The following is a 7,060-nucleotide window of genomic DNA, read 5'->3' as shown; positions in this document are numbered from 1 at the left end:
GAAGAGAAGGGTAAAGGTCTAGAAAGAGTATTCAAAGAAATTGTTGGGGAAAACTTCCCAAACCTTCTACACAATATAAATACACAAAACCTAAATGCCAAGTGAACTCCAAATAGAATAAATCCAAATAAACCCACTCTGAGACATTCTGATCAGACTGTCAAATACTGAAGAGAAGGAGCAAGTTCTGAAAGCAGCAAGAGAAAAGCAATTCACCACACACAAAGGAAACAATATAAGACTAAGTAGTGACTACTCAGCAGCCACCATGGAGGTGAGAAGGTAGTGACATGACATATTTAAAATTCTGAGACAGAAAAATTGTCAACCATCAATTCTTTATCCAGCAAAGCTCTCCTTCAAATTTCAAGGAGAGCTTAAATTTTTCACAAATGCTGAGAGATTTTGCTAATAAAAGACCTGCCATACTTCAGATACTAAAGAGAGCCCTATCAACAGAGAAACAAAGAAAAGAGAGAGAGATATGGAGAAAGGTTCAGTACTAAAGAGATTCAATATTGCTTCATTAAAGGGCAATAAGAGAGAGAGGGAAAAAACATATCTGAGAAACATAAACCAAAGGATAGGATGGCTGATTCAAGAAACGCCTTCACAGTAGTAACATTGAATGTAAATGGATTAAACTTCCCAATTAAAAGTTACAGATTGGCAGAATGCATCAAAAATATGAACCATCAATATGTTGCATACAAGAGACTCATCTTAGACACAGGGACACAAAGAAATTGAAAGTGAAAGGATGGGGAAAAGTATCTCATGCAAGCTACAGCCAAAAGAAAGCAGGAGTAGCAATACTAATCTCAGATAAAATAGACTTTAAATGCAAGGATATTATAAGAGACAAAGAAGGTCACAAAATACTAATAAAGGGTGCAATTCAACAAGAAGAGATAGCAATCATTAATGTTTAAGCACCCAATCATGGTGCCACAAAATACAGGAGACAAACACTGGCAAAACTAAAGGAAGAAATAGATGTTTCCACAATAATTGTGGGAGACTTCAACACACCACTCTCTCCTATAGATAGATCAACCAGACAGAAGACCAATAAGGAAATTGAAAACCTAAACAATCTGATAAATGAATTTGATTTAACAAACATATATAGAACATTACATCCCAAATCACCAGGATATACATTCTTTTCTAGTGCTCATGGAACTTTCTCCAGAATAGACTGTATGCTGGGACATAAAACAAGCCTCAATAAATTTAAAAAGATTGAAATTATTCAAAGCACATTCTCTGACCACAATGGAATACAATTAGAAGTCAATAACCATCAGAGACTTAGAAAATTCACAAATACCTGGCAGTTAAACAACACACTCCTAAACAATCAGTGGGTTAAAAAAGAAATAGCAAGAGAAATTGCTAAATATATAGAAAGGAATGAAAATGAGAACACAACATATCAAAACCTATGGAATGCAGCAAAAGTGGTACTGAGGGGGAAGTTTATAGCACTAAATGCATATATCAAAGAGGAAGAAAGAGCCAAAATCACAGAACTAATGGAGCAACTGAAGAAGCTAGAAAATGAACAGCAAACTAATCACAAACCAAGTAGAAGAAAAGAAATAACAAGGATTAAAACAGAAATAAATAACATAGAGAACAACAAAAAAGAAAAAAATGGAGAGAATAAATAACACCATGAGATGGTTCTTTGAGAAGATCAACAAGATTGACAAGCCCCTAGCTAGACTGACAAAATCAAAAAGAGAGAAGACCCATATAAACAAAATAATGAGTGAGAAAGGTGACATTACTGTGGATCCCGAAGAAATTTAAAAAAAAATTGTGAGATGATACTATGAACAACTGTATGCCAAAAAACTGGATAATGTAGAGGAAATGGACAATTTCCTGGAAACATATGAACAACCTAGACTGACCAGGGAAGAAACAGAAGATCTCAACTAACCAATCACAAGCAAAGAGATCCAATCAGTCATCAAAAAGCTTCCCACAAATAAATGCCCAGGGCCAGATGGCTTCACAGGGGAATTCTACCAAACTTTCCAAAAAGACCTGATACCAATCTTACTTAAACTCCTTCAAAACATTGAAGAAAATGGAACACTAACTCATTTTATGAAGCTAACATCAATCTAATACCAAAACCAGGCAAAGATGCCACAGAAAAGGAAAACTAAGGGGCCAATCTCCCTCATGAATATATATGAAAAAATTCTAAACAAAATACTTGCAAATTGAGACAAAGACACATTAAAAAAATCATACACCATGACCAAGTGGGGTTCATTCCAGGCATGCAAGGATGGTTCAACATAAGAAAATCAATAACTGTAATACAACACATTAACAAATCAAAAGAGGAAAATCAAATGATCACCTCAATAGATGCTGACAAAACATTCGACAAAATCCAACATCCCTGTTAGATAAAAACACTTCAAAATGTAGGAATTGAAGGAAACTTCCTCAATATGAATAAGAGCATATATGAAAATCCCACAGCCAGCATAGTACTCAATGGGGAGAGACTGACAGCCTTCCCTCTAGGGTCAGGAATGAGACAAGGATGCCCACTGTCACCACTGTTATTCAATATTGTGCTAGAAGTGCTAGCCCGGGCAATCCGGCAAGACAAAGAAATAAAAGGCATACAAATTGGAAAAGAAGAAGTAAAACTGTCATTATTTGCAGGTGATATGATCTTATACCTGGAAAACCCTGAGAAATTGACGATGTAGCTACTGGAGCTAATAAACAAATTTAGCAAAGTAGTGGGATACAAGATTAATGCACATAAGTCAGTAATGTTTCTATATACTAGAAATAAGCTAACTGAAGGGACACTCAAGAAAAAGATACCATTTTCAATAGCAACTAAAAAAATCAAGTACCTAGGAATAAACTTAACCAAAGATGGAAAAGACCTATAAAAAGTAAACTACATAACTCTACTAAAAGAAATAGAAAGGGACCTTAAAAGATGGAAAAATATTCCATGTTCATGGATATGAAGGCTAAATGTCATTAAGATGAGGAATTCTACCCAAACTCATCTACAGATTCAATGCAATCGCAATCAAAATTCCAACAACCTACTTTGCAGACTTGGAAAAGCTAGTTATCAAATTTATTTGGAAAGGGAAGATGCCTCAAATTTTTAAAAACACTATAAAAAAGAAAAATGAAGTGGGAGGACTTACATTCCCTGAATTTGAAGCTTACTATAAAGCCACAGTAGTCAAAACAGCATGGTACTGGCACAAAGATAGATATATCGATCAATGGAATAGAACCGAGAATTTGGAGATAGACCTCCAGATCTATGGCTGACTGATTTTTGATAAGGCCCCCAAAGCCACTGACCTGGGACATAACAGTCTTTTCAACAAATGGGGCTGGGAGAGTTGGATATCCATATCCAAAAGAATGAAAGAGGACCCCTATCTCACATGCTACATAAAAATTTACTCAAAGTGGGCTGAAGACCTCAGTATAAGACAGTACCATGAAACTCCTAGAAGATAATGTAGGGAGACATCTTGAAGACCTTGTATCAGGAGGTCACTTCCTAGAGCTTATACCCAAAGCACAAGCAGCAAAGGAAAAAATAGGTAAATGGGAACTCCTCAAGCTTAAAAGTTTCTGTACCTCAAAAGAATTTGTCAAAAAGGTGAAAAGGCAGCCAACTCAATGGGAAAAAAATTTTGGAAACCATATATCTGACAAAAGACTGATATCTTCCATATGTAAAGAAATCCTACAACTCAATGACAATAGTACAGACAGCCCAATTGTAAAATGGGCAAAAGATGTGAAGAGATAATTCCCTGAATGGGAAATACAAATGGCCAAGAAACACATGAGAAAATGTTTAGCTTCCCTAGCTGTTAGAGAGATGCAAATTAAGACCACAACAAGATACCATCTCACACCAATTAGTATGGCTGCCAGTAAGCAAACAGGAAACTACAAATGCTGGAGAGGATGTGGAAAAAATGGAACTCGTATTCACTGTTGGTGGGACTGTATAATGGTTCAGCCACTCTGGAAGACAGTCTGGCAATTCTTTAGAAAACTACATATAGTGTTACCTTTTGATCCAGCAATTGCACATCTCGGTATATACCCAGAAGATCTGAAAGCAATGATGGGAACAGATATCTGCACGCCAATGTTTATAGCAGCATTATTCACAATTGCCAAGAGATGGAAACAACCCAAATGCCCTTCAACAGATGAGTGGATAGATAAAATGTGGTATATACATACAATGGAATACTACACAGCAGTAAGAAGGAATGATGTCTTAAAACATATGACAACTTGGATGAACCTTGAAGACAAAATACTGAGCTAAATAAGCCAGGCACACATAGTGGTGCATGCCACCATTAATGTGAACATTGCTGGGGGAGAATGCAGGTGTGTTGGGTTTCCCCACCTCGATGGTTGTTGATGTGCTCACAGACATTGGGGACTGGTGGTTTGATGGCCTGAGCCCTCAATCATGGGACTTGCCCTTGGGAAGACTGTTATTGCAAAGGAGAGGCTAGGCTTGCTCGTAATTGTGCCTAAGATGCTCCTCCTGCATGCCTCTTTGTTGCTCAGATGTGGCCCTCTCTCTCTAGCTAAGCCAACTTGGCAGGAGAAATCACTGCCCTCCCCCCTACATGGGATCAGACACCCAGGGGTGTAAATACCCTTGGCAATGTGGAATATGACTCCCAGGGAGGAATCTGGACCTGGCATCATGGGATGGAGAATGTCTTCTTGACCAAAAGGGGGATGTGAAAGGAAATGAAATAAATTTCAGTGGCAGAGAGATTCCAAAAGGAGCTGAGAGGTCACTCTGGTGGGCACTCTTACGCATAATATAGACAACGCTTTTTAAGTTCTAATGAATTGGAATAGCTAGCAGTAAATACCTGAAACTATCAAACTACAACCCAGAACCCTTGAATCTTGAAGTCGATTGTATAAAAATGTAGCCTATGAGGGGTGACAATGTAATTGGGAAAGCCATGTGGATCACACTCCCTTTGTCTCATTTATGGATGGATGAGTAGAAAAATGGGGGCAAAAAAAAAAAAAAAAAAAGAATACCCAGTGTTCTTTTTTAACTTTAATTGTTCTTTTTCACTTTAATTTTTATTCTAATTACATTTGTGTGCGTGGTAACAAAAATGTTCAAAAATTAATTTTGGTGTTGGATACACAGCTCTATGGTGGTGCTGTGAATGACTGTATGCTTTGTATGACTGCATGGCATGTGAATATATCTTAATAAAATTGAATTATTTAAAAAAATGTTAGTGGGAAATTTGCAAATGAATGTGTTTTCTTTAGAAACCTAAATTATTTTACAATATACTAGAACTTATAGCTCTGAAGAGGAATCAAGTCAACTAAAGGAGATGCTTTAGCTGAAGAAAATGAAATTCCACCCTTGAATTTTATTTTATCACCACTCAGCTGTGAAACATAGGGTCAAATCCAGTTTTGTTTGAAGCATCATGGGGTGCCCACTTGAAAGCAATCTAATAAACTCTGGTCAGTCCTGGAGGAGAAGAGATCCCTGAAACTGGACTGCAGGAACATTTTGGCCCTTGACAATCCAAAATTATTTGACCTAACTCCTATCCTCTAACGGGCAGAGCATTTGCTGAGCAGTGGATACTTTACTTCTTTTACAGAGATATAACAGCATGTAACACTTAGAATCACAGAATAGCAGCTTTAATGGTTTAGTTATTATTTCATTCAACTCAATGAAAGCTTGAATCTGCTCAGCATCTCTACTCCCTGAGGCAATACTTCTCACTGTAGAGCATTTCTAATCATTAGAAAGTTTGTACTGTGAGGTCCAAGAGTCATGGAAAAGATGTTCTAGAAAAAATAATGGATTTGAAAGAATAGGTGAATTAGAGTTTGGAACACATGTCAGTTACATATTCTAAAAACAAGGAAAGAAAAAAAAGAAGTATGATTAGAAATTACAGCAAAAATCAGAGTGATAGAATAATTGCATCTTATTGATGTCCCTGTCTAAATTTGACAACCTGGAAATATTTGATGTTAGGCAGTAAAGGTAAATTAATGTTATGAATCAGCTAAGATTGAAACAGGAAGATTATCCTGGATTAGATTACTGGGTGGACTCAAGGTAAAAACAAGGGCTGTAAAAGTGGAAGAGGGAGGCAGAATAGCACAGAGGAGATGTGATAATGGAAGTAGTGTCAGAGTGATGTGACATGAGAGAGATTCAACAGCCCATTGCTGACTTTGAAGACCAATGAAGGGGTCTGTATTTGTCAGTGTTCTCCAGAGAAACAGAACTGACAGTGTGTGGATATACACACCCTGACATTTGTTACAGGAATTGGCTCATCCGACTGTGGGGACTGGCAAGTCTGAATTCCAGAGAGAAGGCTGCCGGGTGGGAAACCCTGATGACGGTTTCCATGAGTTCCCCAGGAGAAGCTGCTATCTAAAGGGAGACAGAAATTCTCCTTTCTGACTGCTGAAATTATCTGTTCTCCCATTAAAGCCTTCAACTGATTGGATGAGCCTTCTATTATTGCTGAAGGCAATGGCTGATGATGATTGAAGCAATCAACTGATTAATGATTTAAATCTAAGACATATCATCACAGTAACAATCAGGCTACTGCTTGTAAACAATGTGACAGCATAACCAAGACAAGTTAGCACATGAGCTTAATCCCCACAGTCTACTCATTATCAGCTTGGTACCTATACACATCTCCATAAACCATACTTTATCAGTAAATGAAATTAATAACAGTCAGTCATACTTTTGCCTAACATAATTCAACTGACCTGTGTGCAACCAGAAATGCACTCACTCTTTCCCTAGAAGATGATGCAAGTCCATAGGTAATATTCACTCTTAAACATCATATGCTGTAACTTAAATAGTAGGACGTAAAGTTAACACAACTTATTTATATTATAAGGGAATAAGATACGGAATAAAACAAAGGCATTTGCTTTATGTATATGTACTAGCATGTTCATAGCATCTTTAGGAAAA

Source organism: Choloepus didactylus, assembly GCF_015220235.1.
Source record: "Choloepus didactylus isolate mChoDid1 chromosome 5 unlocalized genomic scaffold, mChoDid1.pri SUPER_5_unloc1, whole genome shotgun sequence".
In the NCBI taxonomy this organism is placed as follows: domain Eukaryota; kingdom Metazoa; phylum Chordata; class Mammalia; order Pilosa; family Megalonychidae; genus Choloepus; species Choloepus didactylus.
This window is presented reverse-complemented; position numbering follows the sequence as displayed.